This window comes from Bos javanicus, chromosome 20 (genome assembly GCF_032452875.1).
Source record: "Bos javanicus breed banteng chromosome 20, ARS-OSU_banteng_1.0, whole genome shotgun sequence".
In the NCBI taxonomy this organism is placed as follows: Eukaryota; Metazoa; Chordata; class Mammalia; order Artiodactyla; family Bovidae; genus Bos; species Bos javanicus.
Window position 1 is genome coordinate 16,869,497 of NC_083887.1, and position 18,379 is coordinate 16,887,875.

Consider the following 18,379-nt stretch of genomic DNA (forward strand, 5'->3'; position numbering starts at 1 on the left):
AGAAACCAAAATCTTAAAGCAGTTTGCCCAAAAAATAATAGTTAAATTTGAATTTGACCAAGCTTCTAGACAGCACGACCAGCACAGTTAGAGGGGAACTAGGCGGTGGTCAGATGAAATAAGAATGATCATGAGCTGGTAACTGTGAAACCTGGTGGTGAGCAGATAAGGTTCATCAGACAATTCCACCTACTTTTATGTATGTTTTTTAAATGGCAGCTAATGGAGAATATGAAAGCTGCTCATTCCTGACAAGACCTACTCTGGGAATCTTTAACTGCAGTGGATGTAAAGTGCTCCTTCCTCCACACCATTCTTACCTACAGAACATACTTCTGTTACTACATCTATTTCCTTGTTAATTTGAGTCCCACCTACAAAATTAGGAGCTGCATAAAGGCAAGAACTGTGTCTTATTCATCTATACCTGCCTGCACCTAATATAATATGTCAAAGAGGTAGTAAATGCTCAGTAAATGTTTGAGGAACTTAAGGCAATAATGTGATTACAATTTCTAAGAGTGGAAGGCAGGCTTTCAGAAAAGGTGAAAAAGAGGTGAAAGAAACAACATTTCTGGAAGTACAGGAATTACATCACAGTAGAGAGAGAAATATCTATAAAAGATACTACAAAAGTAAACAGTCTGCTGAAGGGCTAAAAAACAAATGAAGGAATAAACGAACCAACAGTTCACTCAGTATCGTCAGCTACTGAAATGGGGCACACTAAGCCAATAAACGACAACAATGCTTTTCACTGGGAATATCTAACATCCTTTGTTCTAATCCTGTGCTCTTCATCAGGTTTCTCATATTTACTGGCTTATCATTAGACTTTCCCACATTCATTCATTCAAATATTTATTGAATACCTGCAAATGCCAGACATTATTCTAAGCACTTAGGATACAACAATGCACTAAAAAGGCCAAAAAAAAAAAAAAAACTCTGTTCTCAGGAAGAGTATATTCTAGTGGGTTGAGACACAGAATAAATGTGTAACCTACATTGTGTGTAAAAAGGCAGTACACAGTGCCAGGATACAGCTGTGAGAGAAGTCCCATCCAATAAACCCACGTATTGTGCTGTACTGGGAGTTTTCAGTAAAATGGCATTGAAAAACGTCAGGAAGTCTTTTGCCTGTTTGGTATACATGGTCGTCCCCATGACTGAACATACCCTCATAAGTTAAGGAACTTTTCCTCAACAACAGTGACACCCACCAAAGCAATGCTGAGCAGTGAGGCCCCAACTAGTCTCACCACCACCTTCTTTGACATCTCTCTAGGTGAAAGGAAAAACACATATTTGTATAAAAACTGCTAAAGAACAGCAATTATGCTTACTGGTTTTAAAGTTCCTTGTCTGATGCCAAAGAAATGAGAAGGAAAAACTGTAAGTGTGATTCTGGACAAGACACTGTTCTTTGGGAGTAAATAGCACAGCCCAAATTTAATAGACCATAACTGACCAAATTTTAGTCAAAACTTTTTGCTAACTGTTAAGGGATCATCAGTCCTCTACAAATGTATGTATCTTTGACTAGTAGTTTCCAATTACTGATCCAGGATATCGTATGATTTGTCTTAGAAGAATCTCATAATCTTGCTGTGACAGTTTAGCCTGAAGAGTCATTTGTATTTATAAAAATTGATTCATTAAAACATGTATAGGCTGTATACCCAGTAGCATCTTCAGAATTAACAACTGTTCTACATTTCATCACTAAGATAATATTTTGCATCATTAAAATAATTTCCTATCACCTTGGAGCCATCTATGCCACTTCTCTCAACAGTAAAAATATCTAATTTAAGCATTCTGTTTTACTGGCCAAGAAACTGCATTCAAAAGGTAAAAGAGATAAATTGTGAATCCAGTATGGCCACAGGCAAATTAGTGACATGTCTGGGAATTTAGAATTCAAGCCTCCCATCACAACCCCATACTCTCTACTGATCACCCAATTTTTTCTTTTAATTGGACTGGTGTCAAATACCAAGTGAAATTAACTGTTTTTTAAAAATCTTTAGACTTGAGAACCAAAATACAATAAAGACTATAGTTTATCTTCCTGATAAATATTACAGCAAAACTGAAAACCTAAATTAAGTCAATGAAAACACAAGTTAAAAAGCTTAACATTAGAAGAAGAAATTGTAAATGACTAAGAAGATAAAGGATTACTATATAGAATATATATGGAATGCCTGTAAATCAACAAGAAATAAAAAACAGGACGAAGGATATATAGAGACAATTCACAGATGGGAAAAGTCAAATGGTCACCAAGTATCGGAACAGACAGATAGCCTCACTGGCTATGAGGAATTTTTTTAAAATTGAGATATTACTTTATAATCATCAGACTGGCAAAAATTACAAAGTCGAAAATATTCAGTCTTGCAAGAACCTATGTAAACAGAAACCTTTAAGCACTGCTGCTAGGAGTATACATTAGTAAAGGTACTTCAGAGAGCCATCTCGCCATTAGCAGTGAAATGTGTGTGTGGGGGGTGTGGGTGTGTGTGTATGTATCCTATGATCAGGTAATATCCTATGCCCAGCAGTTCCACACTTGAAACTGTAACTAAAGAAACTCCTGCACAGGCTTACAAGGAAGAGAAAAGGATAAGGGTGTCTGTCTTGGCACTGTCTACAGTGAGAGCTAGAGACAATACACTACCCCTCTTTAATGGAATGGATACATAAAATATATCTTATCTTCCCCCTGTAGAATGTGTTCCCTCTGGCTGGAAAATTCTTCCCTCTAGCTATCAGCATGTCTTGCTGTTTAGCTTCAATCCAGTTTCTGCTCAAACTGTCAACTAATCAAATAAGTCTTCCCTCACTGCCTAATCTAAAATATAAAATAGCTTTCCCTTCAATCAAGAAACTCTCTAATCTGAATATCCTTCCTTCTATTTTCTAATCTTCCATTTTAATATTTTTAACTGTCTGATATTCTAATATACATGTTTTTATTGTCCAGACTCTCGATTATAATCTAAGATCTAGAGACCAGGGACTTCGACTTGTTTAAAGGTACATCACCAGAATCTAGAAGTAGTATCGGGCACGAAAGAGAATGATGAATAAATATTTGTTAAATAAATGAATCTAGTGACTAAATCCCAATCTCCGTGTACAGCTGTGTAAAGTCAAGTCTTTGACGTTTCAAACTCACTCAGTCTAACCTCCAGAATATGTAACATTCACATTTTTTTCAACTTTCTGGTTATTCAAATTCCATTCACAGTACTCAGCAATAAAGCAGGAACTACTCTGAGAAATAAATAAGAGAGTCCTTCAATTCAGTTCTAGAGAGGAAAAAAGACAATTACAAAAGACATTATAAAAGCTATACTAAGCTGTTATTGAAGAACACTCAGAAGACCTAACTCACCCTAGGAACGCTAAGGGAGGCTTCCCAGAGAGCAAGGCCGCATTTGTGCTGAGTAGAAGTTATCCAGATGAGCACACACGGGTATTCATCAGACAGGGGACGGGTATGTTTGAGGCAAAACATACAAACATCTCAACTTTAAAAAAACATCTAACCACTTCTGAAGAACTGTAAACAATTCAGCATGACAAAAGAATGTGAGGCAGGAAATAACAGAAGGTGAAAGCAAAAAGCAAGCAAGACGCAAAGCATTATGTGTCTATTTCCTAAGCCTGGTAGTTTGGATTTTTATCTGAATGCCTGCATAAAAGGACTGCAGAATAACAGTACAATCAACCTACAGAAAAAGAAAGGGTACAGAGGGGTGGTGCACTGTCAGAAGCAAGGAAGTTTTTTAGAAGGTTTACACAGAAGGCCAGATAATACTGATAATCTGAACCAAGGTGGTAGCCACAGAGAAAAAGTAGATGAAAGAGATGAAACAAGATTTGGTTAATTAGTATATAGAAGAGTGAGGGAAGGTCGGCACATCAACGTAATAACAGGGAAGAGTTAAGGTTCTGGGTGTCTCCAACTGAGTGACAAGTTGTACACAAGAATCACAAGAGGAAGGGAAGCAACTTCAGAAAGGGTGAGATACACAGTTTTTTTGACATGAGTTTAAGGTGTCTTACAACAACCACAGTGCGTCAGTGCTTAAGGGTGATGTATGCTCAACAGAGATTTGGGAATCATCAGAATAAGGACAGAAGTTGAAGTCATAACAGATGAAATCCTTCAAATAGAGTAGGCAGAGAGGCAGAAGATAGTACCCCAGAGTGAAATGAATGTTTAAAGTGGCCAGAGAAGAGAGAAAATATACCAAGGAAAGACTGACCAAGATATAGAAGGGACGTAAGCAGACTACAGTGGCACAGAAACGTAAGAGAATTTTAAGGGGACAATCAGTCAAAATGTCAAAAGATTTACAAGATTCCATTAGATTTTAGACTAAAGAGACCAACAGTGACCATCACCCCATCAAATTCAGTGACGGCAACAGATGGCAGCCTTCAACACATCGAAAAATAAATAAATAAGTAATAGGAAGGTGGAGAAAATGAATATAGACAGCTCAAGAAACTTAAAAAAAATTATTACAGATAAAACTGAAGAGGAATCTAGAGTGAAAAGAGTATATTTAAGATGAGTGCAGTACGTTTAAATCCTAGTAAGTTAGAACCAGTTGAGAGTAAAATGGATAACCAACCATTATGGACTGTATTCCCCAAAATTCATATGTTGGAGCCCTAACCCTCAGTATCCCCAATATTGAAGATAAGATGTTCGAAGATGTGATTAAGTTAAGTGAGGCTATCAGCATGGCCTCTCATCCCGTGTGATTGGTGTTTTAAAGAGAAAAAGAGACACTAGAGGCTCTAGTGCTCAAAGGTTCAGCCACGTAAAGAGGCAAAAAGAGCGTGGTCATACATAATGCAAGGAGAGAGGCCTCGGAAGCAATCAATTCTGCACTAACCTTGGTCTTGGGTTTCCAGCCTCCAGAACTGTGAGAAAATAAATTTCTGTTGTTGAAGCCACCCAGTCTCTGTTTTTTGTTATGTCAGCCCTAGCAAACGAATACATCAAGTAAACACTGTCCCTGAGGGGAAAAAAAATCCAGAGCACAATTAGAAATGAACAGATAAAGGTGGAGGAGTACGTGGGTGAAAGAGGGCAAAAGCAATGATGTTCCCAGCAATTCCTCTGTGAAGCAGAGGCCAAGATTATCCAGGAAAGAGTAAGGAAGGAAGGAGATGGCGGGCTAGGAACCACCATGGGAGACAAGAGTAATTACTAAAGACATCCAGGATTAGTAGGCTGCCTTTCCATTAGTCAACAAATGTTTGTTACTGAATGAATACCTAGCTGTCATTCATGAATGCTTTAGTTCAGTTTTGATAACTAGCTAAAGAAATGCATTATAGTGAATCAGAACCTGAGTTAAAAATTTAGATAATATGTGACCTTATGCAAGTCACTTAGCACTGCTGGGCCTTTAGCTGCTTCAACCAGACAAATCAGACTTGATATCCAGCATAAGATCACCTCAGATTAAAAATAAAAAGTGCTATAATTTTTATGCAGGTTTGTGCCTGACCTTGGTCTTCAACTTTTACCAACCAACGTAGTGTGCCTCAGGCTATAATGTACATTCACGTCATCTGGAAAGCTTGTTAAAATGCAGATTCTGATTCAGTAGGTCTGGGTTAAGCTGGAGAGTGTGCACTTCTAACAAACTTCAGGTCATGCCATACACCACATTTTGAGCAGCAAGGGTAGAACACTGATCCAGCTCAAGTTCTACAAAGCTTTTAACTGTCGACTTATCTGTAATCAGCCTGATATTTAGAAAACCAAGCAAAAACACTCCAGATTCACACCTGCCCAAAATGTGTCTTGCTGTTTCCTAAAACACTCTGAAATTAAGTGACAGTCCCCATTTGGTGCAGACAGGAAAAGAAAGGAACTGTCATCAATAACACTAAACTAGGGAAAGCCCAAGATTAAATACAAACACACACACATACATATATACAACACAAAGGTTAAAATCTATCTAATCACACATATTTTCTTTCTCAAACTATGAACATTTCTGGAAAAACACACGTACTTATCTCTAGAAAGATTTTCAGTACACTTTAACTGCCAAGGGTCTACAAGGATTCTTTTGCATTCTAGTTTGATCCTGAATAATCTTCACCTATTTATTTATAACATCCAATCATTATTATCACAACTAAATTCATTTGTGTTGAGTATTTCCTTCTGCTTTAGGAAGTGTAACTAGGGCAGCGACAGTCCAGCTGCCCTAAGGCTGTAATATACTGCCACAAATCACTGCTATAATTAAACTGTTTCTTTTATTCCCTGTTTTAGGAGTTACAGGGGGGAAATTCCACAATCCTACTACACCAATAGGGAGAGATATTCAGTCTAATTTCACAGAAAGCTTCTTCAGTGACAAAAGATGCAAGGGAATGTCGTGAAAAGCATGTCGTAGTAACACTGCCTTTAACCTGAAGCCTCAGGAATGAATAGAGAAGTCTGAAATAACGTGAAAATGAAGGAATGAACTCCCAATCCGTGAAAAAAAAATACAAAGCATTACGGCTGTAAACTGCTCTTCCTTATTCCCTTCTGAAGAATAGACAAACTGCAAGGGCACTTCCGCACTACAACCGAGCTCGTTCAAATGGGGTGGGGAGGGGAGATGTCAATTGCAATCTTGGCTCCAGGAGGCAATACAGCAATCCTACCTATGTAGTCAAGTTAATCTGAAAAGATAATGCTGCCCTCTTTCACCACCACGTTCACAAAAGGATAAAGAAAAATGACAGATGCAATGGGCCTCAATATAGTATTGCTGAATCACAAATACCCTCAAAACCTGCAGAAGAAGCTGGGCTCAAGCACTGGCGGCCATACCTTAGCAAGTAGGTCCTCTATGAAAATATAGAACTTCCTTCACTTTTTCTCTAAAGGCAAGCAAGGATCTAATAGTCAATTAAAGCTTTCACAGCATTGCTATTAGCAGCAATGTCGTGGATGCAATATGCAAAAACATACAAGGATTTTATACTAAAGACGACCACGATCTCTGCAAATTAGCACCACCTATCCCCCAAGGGCAAATGCACCACCCTAACCCGCAACGGCAGCCACAATGAGCATCCTACGTCCTCATTTTGACACCCAGTCCCTGTTTCCCCGGACCCTGATTCCTCCGCGATCATGCTTCCCGCTGCCAGGCTTTCTGGGGCAACCTCGAGCTCCCAGGGGTCCTTAAAGTAACAGAGAGCCAAGCCTGCAGGCCGCCCTCTTCTCGCTACTGCTATGCCTGGCCTCCCAACAGCCACACGTTCTTCCCTCGCCTCTCAGGTCTCCGCTGCCCAGCCCACTCCTCCCTTCCACAGGCGCGCGCTCTGAGGCTCTCAAGCCGGGGCCTCACTGTTTGGCTCGGTCCGGAATAGTCGGTCTCTCCCGCTTCCACGCCCCAACACGAAGCGGCGTCGGCTGCTTCTGCGCCCCACGCTTCCAGTCCACACGCCGCCGCCTACTGATGCCGAAAGCGGCTTCTAGGAACGCGCCATGTTCAGCGTCGCGGCTCTAAACGACACGGGCGCGTGAATACTGCGTCACGGACACCGGTGCGCGTGGACTAGGCAAAGGGAGAAGATGATAGGAGAACGGAGAAAGGAGAGGGAGGAGCTTTCTCTTCGAAACCAAAGGCGCCGGCCATCAAAGGTAGCACTGTGCGCTTGCGCAATATAGGGAGCTGGGACCCCGGACGCAGCGCAATCTGTAACCATGGAAACCATAGGTTCGCTGTGCCCTGCTCCCAGGAAAATCAGTTGTTTCCTGGGTTGATTGAAGCTTAAATCAAAATAATTTCCCCTTTCTTATTATGGATATCAGCTTCCAAACTGCACTGTTTTACAGATCTGTCTAAAGAGAAAACATTTAAAATAATCCTACTCTCAGCGGTCAACCCTCCCACGTATATTTATTTTTTAAGGTCATACACTTGCTTGGTGGGCACTTTAGCCCAGAACGATGAGGAGGCGGGGGCGGGGGGGGGGGGGAGATTAAAATGAGATAAATCCAGTTATCTTTGCCTCTGCTATTAACTAGCTTAGTGACCTAAGTGTTCTTACATTTAGAAAAAAATTGTTGTAAGGAAATAGTCACGTGTTCATAAGGATTAATAATAATAATTTTTTTTAAAAGATGGATAACAATCATTTAGAATGTGCCAGATACAGTTCTAAGATCTTCAGGTGAATCATTTAAATCAGGTGAATATTTAAATTCTTAAAACAACCGTATGAGATGCTTTTTACTGCGCCGACTTTACAAATGAAGAAGCTGAAGCAAGGAGAGGTCAAGTAACCTGTGAAAGTTCACACAGCTAGTAAGTAGCAGTGTTACGATTTGAATCAGACAAACATAAGCCTTGCATTACAAGGATGTCCATCACCTAAGAGCTGTTTTTCAAAGTAAAAATATTAAAAAGTACCTAAATGACCACCAAGAAAGGAATGATTAAATCATGACAGATGTATGTATAATACAAATTGTCAATACAATGCAAACATTAAAAATTATGTTGAAAAATAATCTGAAAAAGAATGGGTATGTAGAGGTACAGGCTTCCCTGTGGCTCAGTGTAAAGCACCCACCTGCCAATGCAGGTGATGCAGGTTCAATCCCTGGGGCGGGAAGATGCCCTGGAGAAGGAAATGGCTACGCACTCCAGTATTCTCGCCTCTGTTGAATTAAAAAAATAGTCACAGTCTGAAAGTTGAGAGTCATGTTTCATTTGGCCGAAATTTTTAGGACTTAAGGCTGGGAGGAAGCATCTCAAGTAGCCCTGAGAGAACTGCTTGGAGGAGGTGGGGTGGGGGAGTGGTAGAAGTTTGCAATAAAGTGCAGGCAGTCTGAACATCAAAAGTATTTTTGTGAATTAAAGAAAACATATCCCACGTTAAAAAATTTGGTATTTAAAAAAAAAAATTTGGTATTTTTCTATGTTTGGGAAGATGCAAGAGTCTGGGCTCACTGAAACCATTGCTTTCATATGCATCTTAGCTATCCTGAGGCCAGTATTCTGTGTTTTTTCATATACCGAGTACCTCAGTGCTCACTGTAGGGCCTGGCTGCAGCCTGATGGCTGCCAGATGGTGCAGGTCTTCTCCTGTAGTGCCCTGGAGGGCTGGAATCGCTGATGACTGTGACATCCTTGTTCACTGATGTGGCAGGAAACACTCCATTTCTCACATGGGAAATCCCATGGACAGAAGAACCTGGTGGGCTACCGTGCATGGAGTTGCAAGAGTCGAACACAACTTAGCAGCTGCTGCTGCTGCTAAGTCGCTTCAGTCGTGTCCAACTCTGTGCACATAGACAGTAGCCAACCAGGCTCCCCCATCCCTGGGATTCTCCAGGCAAGAGTAGTGGAGTGGGCTGCCATTTCCTTTTCCAATGCATGAAAGTGAAAAGTGAAAGTGAAATTGCTCAGTCGTGTCCGACTCTTAGCGACCCCATGGACTGCAGCCTATCAGGCTCTGCCACCCATGGGATTTTCCAGGCAAGAGTACTAGAGTGGGGTGCCATTGCCTTCTCCTCATTTGAGTTTCCAGTTTATGCTGCTCATCCATAGATCACACATTGCATAACAAGGCTATAAGGAATATGCAACAAAGTAGAGAAAAGATTCCAGTTCCAGTTCCAGTTCAGTCGCTCAGTAGTGTCCGACTCTTAACCTAATTTTAATTAAGATGAAAAAAATCAGTTTAGGAGGCTCTTTTCTCTTTGGAATAATGGGTTCTTCAGATATTGAAGGAAAGCTGTAACAGAAAAATGCACATAGATACATTTTCCCTACAATTTCAGGGCACCAAATTAATATGCACTTGGAGGTCCTAGCTTCAGCTACTATGAATGTAAAGTCTAGTAGGAAAAAAATGTGTACAGCTGGATGAATAATTTCATATAATTGCATTTTGTTGCTATATTCTCATAGTCTCAGAGTCTTTGGAGGAAAAAGACAAATATTAATTTAAATTAAATAATCACTGGACTGTTCAGAGTATATTTAAAATATAAATATATATTCAGTGCTTTTCCCCAAAAACAGTTGAAAACTAAAAGAGAAAACAGAAAGTTGATGAAACCAATGCTAAGTTAAAGATACATCAGAGCTTTCCTCACCCATCAGTCTCAAGTAAGTTCCAAGATACAGATAAAGATGATAATGCAACTCATTGGTCTCAGTAATTGTATTATGATTACTAAGTTCTAGATCTTTCCTGTGCACCAGTTACTGTTCTAAGTGTTCTTTTAAGTGTTTGACATTAAACTGAAGACATCACATATGATTTAATTATCCTCATCAGCACCCTAGATGGAAAATATTCTTTGCTTTATTTTACAGATTAGAAGATGATGCAGGACTTTATAACTGGCACCAGGTGGTGCCAGTTATAAAGAACCCACCTGTCAATGAGGGAGACATACGAGATATGGATTTGATCCCTGCATCGGGAAGATCCCCTAGAGGAGGGCATGGCAAACCACTCCAATATTCTTGCCTGAAAATCTGATGGACAGAGTAGCCTGGTGGGTTACAGTTCTTGGGATTGCAAAGACTTGTTTTCCTAACCTGGTAAACTTCAAATGAGTTAATTTATAAGCAGCTAAAAAAAAAAAAAACTATATTATAGAGTTGCCTAAGACCCAATTTTACCCTGGTCCACTGAAGCAACTTGGCAGGTTCATATGAATTAAGTAATTCCAAATTCTTAGGTGAAGGGGCACAGTGTAGATAGAATAAAAGAGCCAAACCCCAGTCCCTGAAATCTGTGAATATATTACTTTTCATTGGAAGGACTGATGCTGAAGCTGAAGCTCCAATACTTTGGCCACTTGATGCAAAGAGCCGACTCATTAGTAAAGACCCTGATGCTGGGAAAGATTGAAGGTGGGAGGAGAAGGGGACGACAGAAGATGAGATGGTTGGATGGCATCACCAACTCAATGGGCATGAGTTTGAGTAAACTCTGGGAGTTGGTGAGGGACAGGGAGGCCTGGCATGCTGCAGTCCATGGGGTCGCAAAGAGTTGGACACGACTGAGCAACTGAACTGATAATACTTTTCATGGAAAAGGGACTTTGCTAATATGGTTAAATTAAAAATCTTGAGATGGGAATGTTATCTACTGGACCCAATGTATTCACAGGGGTCTTCATAAGAGGGAGACGGGAGTATCAGAAAGAGAGAAATGTGACTCCGGGAGCAGAGGTCACAGCGACATGTGCCATAAGTCAAGGAATGCAGGCAGCATATAGAAGTTGGGAAAGACATGGAAATGGATTCTCCCCTACAGCTTCTGTAAGAAACTCAGTCCTGCAGATGACTTTAGACAGCTGACCTTCAGAATTCTCAGACAATAAATCTGTTTTTGTGGCACCAGTGGTAAAGAACCTGCCTGCAAATGCAGGAGATGTAAGAGTCACAGGTTCAACCCATGGGTTGGGAAGATCCCCTGCAGGAGGATACAGCACATCACTCCAGTATTCTTGCCTAGATAATCTCATGGACAGAGGAGCCTGGTGGGCTATGGTCCATAGGGTCACAAAGAGTTGGACATGACTGAAACAACTTAGCACAACACTATTTGTGATCATTTTTTATAGTAGCGATAGAACACTAATATGTACTCCCAAGTCATAGGATTTCCAATTTGCTACACACCATTTAATATTGCAACTAGGGTAAAATCAAGTCTTGGGCAGCTCTATAATATAGTTTATTTTAGCTGCTTATACATTAACTCACTTGAAGTTTACCAGGTTAGGAGAATAAGACTTTGAGGAACTAATTGGTCTGCCCTTGGTGATATAATTTCGCAGCAGATTCAGTTTTGTTTATAATTTTTAAAAAACTTGAAACAATATGTCTTTCACTAAGGACTGATTACATAAATTATGGTATGTTCATACAATGGAATACTCTCTACCTATCAAAAATGGTAACATGGATTTATGCCAATTAACATTAATGACTTCCCTGGTGGTCCCGTGCTTAATATTCTGTGCTTCCAATGCAGAGGGTACAGATTCAATCCATGGTTGGCGGGCGGGGAGGAACTAAGATCCCTGTATGTCATGCAATGCAGCCAAAATTTTAAAAAATAGTTTATCACGTTTAATTAGATAAGGACAGTAGCTTAGATGTAGATTTCACTTTCTAAAACCTTTTTGTATAATCTAAACTTTTTTGTAATGTTTGAGTATTACTTTAATAATCAAAGAAAACTAACAAATAAAATATTTCTCCTTTGGAAAAAAAATATAAGAATACCATGGACCTATGTATTTTTTAAGGTGAAATGACATTTTTTCATATTCTACTGATAAGAATGAAAATTGTTTTAGAAAATAATCTATTAGTATATCTTCAAAGACTAAAATGATCATATATTTTGACTAAATAACTCCGTTCTTGGATATATCTACTAGGGAAATAATTCAAAGTTTAGAAAATATTTTTCATAAATGCAGTAAAATGTGTATGGATCTATTTTAACAATAATAGTATAGGAAAGATTTAGTGAACTCTTACACATTCACAAAATGAAATCATCCACAGCAGCTTTCAATATTGATTATCAAGATTGTATAATAACTGGGAAGTGTACTTTTTATGTTAACTATCTTTGATGGGAAAAAACTGTAAATTATATGACCTCAACTATGTAAAAATATGTATTGGTAAAACAATAGGAGAAAAGTCTATATAAAAATGTTCACAGAAGTTATCCCAGAATAGTGAGATTAGAGTAACTTTTTCTTCTTTTTTCACCTTCTGTATTTTTCAGGATTTTTTCAAGTTAAGTTTTTGGTTTTGTTATTTTTACAATATAGTTGTCCTATCTTTGGGGCCCAGGAAAAAGAAGGGGAAAACAAATTAGTTTTACTTACTTCATCTCTGTCATTAATTGTTACTTTGCACACTATTCTTCAATTCATAGTAACAAAGATTTAACTTTGTAACTCCATACTTTAGAATTCACTTAAATCTCATTTTATTGTTGCTGCTGGGGCTGCTAAATCACTTCAGTCATGTCCGACTCTGTGCGACCCCATAGACTGCAGCCCACCAGGCTCCACCGTCCCTGGGATTCTCCAGGCAAGAACACTGGAGTGGGTTGCCATTTCCTTCTCCAATACATGAAAGTGAAAAGTGAAAGTAAAGTTGCTCGGTCCTGTCCGACTCTTTGCGACCCCATGGACTGCAGCCTACCAGGCTCCTCCGCCAATGGGATTTTCCAGGCAAGAGTACTGGAGTGGGGTGCCATTATTGTTGTTTAGTGGCTAAATCCTATGGCCCATAACCCGCCAGGCTCCTCTGTAGTTGAGATTCTCCAGGCAAGAATTCTGGAGTTGGTTACCATTTCCTTCTCCTGGATCAGGGGATCTTCCTGACCCAGGGATTGAACCTCCATCTCTTGCATTGGCAGGTGGATTCTTTACCACTGAAGCCACTAGCGAAGCCTGAATCTTATTCAGTTCAGTTCAGTTCAGTTCATTTCAGTCACGTCTGACTCTTTGCAACCCATGAACTGCAGCACGCCAGGCGTCCCTGTCCATCACCAACTCCCGGAGTTCACTCAAACTCACATCCATCGAGTTGGTGATGCCATCCAGCCATCTCATCCTCTGTTGTCCCCTTCTCCTCCTGCCCCCAATCCCTCCCAGCATCAGTCTTTTCCAATGAGTCAACTCTTCACATCAAGTGGCCAAAGTACCTTGCGTCTATCACCAGTCACATCCACAACTGGGTATTGTAACTCCTTCATTCTTTCTGGAGTTATTTCTCCACTGATCTCCAGTAGCATATTGGGCACCTACTGACCTGGGGAGTTCCTCTTTCAGTATCCTATCATTTTGCCTTTTCATACTGTTCATGGGGTTCTCAAGGCAAGAATACTCAAGTGGTTTGCCATTCCCTTCTCCAGTGGACCACATTTTGTCCGACCTCTCCACCATGACCCACCCGTCTTGGGTGGCCCCACACGGCATGGGTTAGTTTCATCGAGTTAGACAAGGCTGTGGTCCTAGTGTGATTAGATTGACTAGTTTTCTGTGAGTATGGTTTCAGTGTGTCTGCCCTCTGATGCCCATAGTCTGTTATTAAAGAGATAAATTAATTTAGCTTGTATCTATATTAACTTAATATCCTTTGATTTCCTGCCATTCCACCACAGTTGTTCCGAGAACCTTCCTGGATACCAAAATCTGCAAATGACTAAGTCCTTTAGAGAAGATGACTTGGTACACTGGGTCCTTAGTATCCACGGATGTTTAATCAGCAGATTGACTGTAATGGCAACATTCATGACAGAGAACAAGGGAAGCAACAAAAGGCAGCTGCTGTGGCAAGGGTACAGCCTTCCGCCCTTACCTTCGCTGCCAACTACATGAAAGACCTTGCACACACACCTCTAATCTCTGTGAGACTCAGCTTTTTTGTATGTAAATAGGATAACTATGCTTGCCCTAACAACTTTTCAAGGTTTCACTGAAAATCTAATTGAGTGAACAGCACTCTGAAACCCATAAAATGCAATATGAAAACATAATATATAAATACAAATATAAAAATATAAAATAGGCTCTGTTACAATCCAGGAATAGAGTTCTCAGTGAAATAATGTTTCTGTTGTATTTGGAAAGCTTCAAAGTGCTTTATTTTGCAACAGAATATATATATTTTTTATAGTAAGGATAGGAAAACATTTATCCCATAGATGCTTTTGGAAGGTATCAATTATTACATATTAGGTTTTCACTAACAACTATTAGATATTTACTAACAATGCTTAGACTCATCATGCTAGTATTAAACAGAGACCAAAATCATCTTTCTTCATTAGTTATATTAATTTAAACAGCATTTTAGTAAGATGAAAAAATGATAACATTTGTAATAGAAGAATACTAAGAATCTCATAGTATTCACAGGAAGATCCCCTGGAGAAGGAAATGGCAACCCACTCCAGCACTCTTGCCTGGAAAATTCCATGGACGGAGGAGTCTGGTAGGTTACTGTCCACGGGGTTGCAAAGAGACAGACACAACATGAGCGACTTCACTTTCTTTTCTCTTTGTCATAGTATTCAAGGTACATTACTTCTTTCAGCCAAATTTCATCTTATTTTTCTGTTACAATTTAGATAGCACAGTAGAAATTAAGTCTACTTCAACCCACTCCGGTGTTCTTGCCTGGAGAATCCCAGGGACGGGGGAGCCTGGTGGGCTGCCGTCTATGGGGTCGCACAGAGTCAGACATGACTGAAGCGACTTAGCAGCAGTAGCAGCAGCATAAGTTAAATCCTACTTTGTAAGGCAGCACTTCATTTTAGCGTTTAGATTTGGATGTCACAATATTTTTTTTGTTTTAATAAAATTTAACAGCTTGATAGTAAGTAGAGTTAAATTTAATTGTGTTTTATCTTGGGCAGGTGAATTACATTCCTTTTTTTCAAAGAAATACAGTATTTCACTTAATAAACCTGTTAAAAGTATGAAACTCAAACATTCTTAATGTCTTTATGACTTTTAACTACATTAAAAGTCTGTAAGGAAATATAATTTATACAAGAAAATGCTCACAATGTTTTATTTTTATCATTATATTTCCTGGCACCTTAAAAACGTTATCATTTCAAGCATGCTGTGAATTTAATAACCATCTTCTACAAAAGAAAACACTATTGTAATTCTTTTTCAAGATACATTTTGTTAACCTAAAAAACACTATAAGAATGGCAATGATTCAATTGTGCACTCCCAAACTGAAATAATTATTTTTAATTAACAAAGGATATAAATATGAGGCAGAGAAGCATAAAATTATTTTTTATAATTCCAAAGCCAATCATAGCTGCAAAGATAACTTCATGCTGATTTCTTTAATGTGGCTCATGTCTCAGCATCATCCACTCCCTAGTACTCATGGATCCACACTGCTTCCAATATTGTCTCACTTTGAATGCTGCTGCTGCTGCTGCTAAGTCACTTCAGTCGTGCCTGACTCTGTGCGACCCCATAGACGGCAGCCCAGCAGGTTTCCCCGTCCCTGGGATTCTCCAGGCAAGAACACTGGAGTGGGTTGCCATTTCCTTCTCCAGTGCATGAAAGGGAAAAGTGAAAGTGAAGTCGCTCAGTCGTGTCTGACTCTTAGCAACCCCGTGGACTGCAGCCTACCAGGCTCCTCCATCCATGGGATTTTCCAGGCAAAAGTACTGGAGTGGGTTGCCATTGCCTTCTCCACTTTGAATGCTACCTTGGTACTAATAGAAAAAAATTGGAGAACACTTCCCCTGTACTGATGAGGGTAGCCCTTCCCATCCTTTTTCACTTCTATAGAAATTCCTCAACCAGTTATGTTATCTGAGTGCAGAAAGCAGTGAATGCCTTCCATCACTGTGCATCAGAATCTCCTAGGGGGTTTTTTAAAGATGCATTTGCCAAGGCCAAATCCTATTCTGATCCATAATGTTTAGGCATGAGCTTGGGAATGTGAATTTTCATTACATGTGGTATTAGTATGCTGCTAAGTTGCTTCAGTCATGTCCAACTCTGTGTGACCCCATAGATGGCAGCCCACCAGGCTCCTCTGTCCCTGGGATTCTCCAGGCAAGGATACTGGAGTGGGTTGCCATTTCCTTCTCCAATTAGTATGCTAGGGTTGCCATAATAAAATACCACAGACTGGGTGGCTTAAATAACAGAAATTCGTTTTCTGTCAGTTCTGGAGGCCAGAAGCCCAAGATTGAGGTGTCAGCAGGGTTGGTTCCTCCTGAGGCCGTCTTCTTAACTTGCAGATGCCTGCCTTCTGGCTGTGTCCTCATATGGTTCTTCCTCTGTGCGCACACACCCCTGGTGTGTCTATGTGTATCCAAATTTCCTCCTTTCCTAAGGATACCATTCAGACTGGATTAGGTCACACTCTAAAAGCTTCATTTGAACACATTATTGACTGGGGGAAGTTTTGCAGAAACTAACCTCTGTGGCCAGCAGTTTGTTATGTAAGTGAATATTGAAACATGCCAGTCAAAAACGTTTGTGTTACAAAGACACAATACGACTCTGGTCAATCAGTTATTAACTTAGTCACCTCTTTTAAGGTCCTACGTCCAAATACAGTCAGATTCTGAGGTACTAGAAATTAGGGCATGAATTTGGGGACAACAGAGGTCAGCTCATAACGTATGCCCCAGTGTTCCAGATACAGGTGAGTCAAGGTTCATACCTAAGCAAACACCAATTTAGGCTGTAGGTCACCTAAATGTGCACACTCACCTCAGTCATTCAGCTTTATGAGACTTACTATGTGACCTCTTTCAGGAGGGTCTTGCTACTTCATTCCTAAAGAAACGTGTCATTTGGTTTCCATTCTTACTGTCCATCATGCTACATAAAATAGCATCTCCCGCCCATCCTGTCAATCCCTGTCTCCTCTGTTCTTTTCGTCACACTTACCATCACTGACATTCCTCACTAGAATGTAAGCTCCGTTTTATTTTGCTCACCACTGTACTCTCCCTCCCCACCCCATGGGTAGAACAGTGACCCAGGAAGATGAGAGTGTGCTGCAGGTGATCTTGTGCTCCTTCTTTCAAGTAAAAAGCAAGGTCTCCTGCTGAGAAGGAGCTAAGGAGGTGGTAAGGCAGGAGGCCTGAGAAGAATTAAGATTTGAAGATCCCTATGGAGAATGGGCAGAGAAGGCGATGGCACCCCCACTCCAGTACTCTTGCCTGGAAAATCCCATGGACGGAGGAGCCTAGTGGGCTGCAGTCCATGGGGTCGCTAGGAGTTGGACACGACTGAGTGACTTCACTTTCACTTTTTACTTTCATGCATTGGAGAAGGAAGTGGCAACCCACTCCAGTGTTCTTGCCTGGAGAATCCCAGGGACGGGGATACCTGCTGGGCTGCTGTCTATGGGGTCGCTGAGTCGGACACGACCGAAGCGACTTAGCAGCAGCAGCAGCAGCATGGAGAATGGGAGAGGAAGACTAGAGCGGATTCAGGAAGAGCTGGCTAGGCTGGCCTCAATTCAGCATATATGGGGAGCCCATTTATGTTACCAATACATTCTATTGTATGATCTCCAGCAGTTCTCACAGCTACAGAGGAGCAGAGGGCAAAATGGTTATTTTGATTTCTCAATGATTACCATCGCTCCTTGGCAAAACATTCAAGGCCCTTTACCATACGTTCCCATTTACATTACCTGTTTACTTCTCAGTTATACCAAGTTTCCTTTTCTTCCTCAAATACTCTTACCTCCTGTCTTTTTTAGTGCTTTCCCTTTGAATTCTCAAACTTTCCCTGGCTAACTTTTGGTTGGCCTTTAATGAT

General features: G+C 40.3%; 1 protein-coding gene across 4 annotated transcripts in view; it reads right to left on the reverse strand.

Moving 5' to 3' along the window:
• The window catches only part of IPO11 (importin 11), a 202,837-nt gene extending 195,254 nt beyond the window's left edge, over window positions 1–7,583 (reverse strand). For all 4 annotated transcript variants that reach the window (XM_061393442.1, XM_061393443.1, XM_061393444.1 and 1 more), the window contains exon 1: window positions 7,398–7,583. The gene's annotated coding sequence lies outside the window, so the exon portion shown is untranslated. The remainder of the gene's footprint in view (window positions 1–7,397) is intronic.
• Between the last annotated feature and the right edge of the window lie 10,796 nt (window positions 7,584–18,379).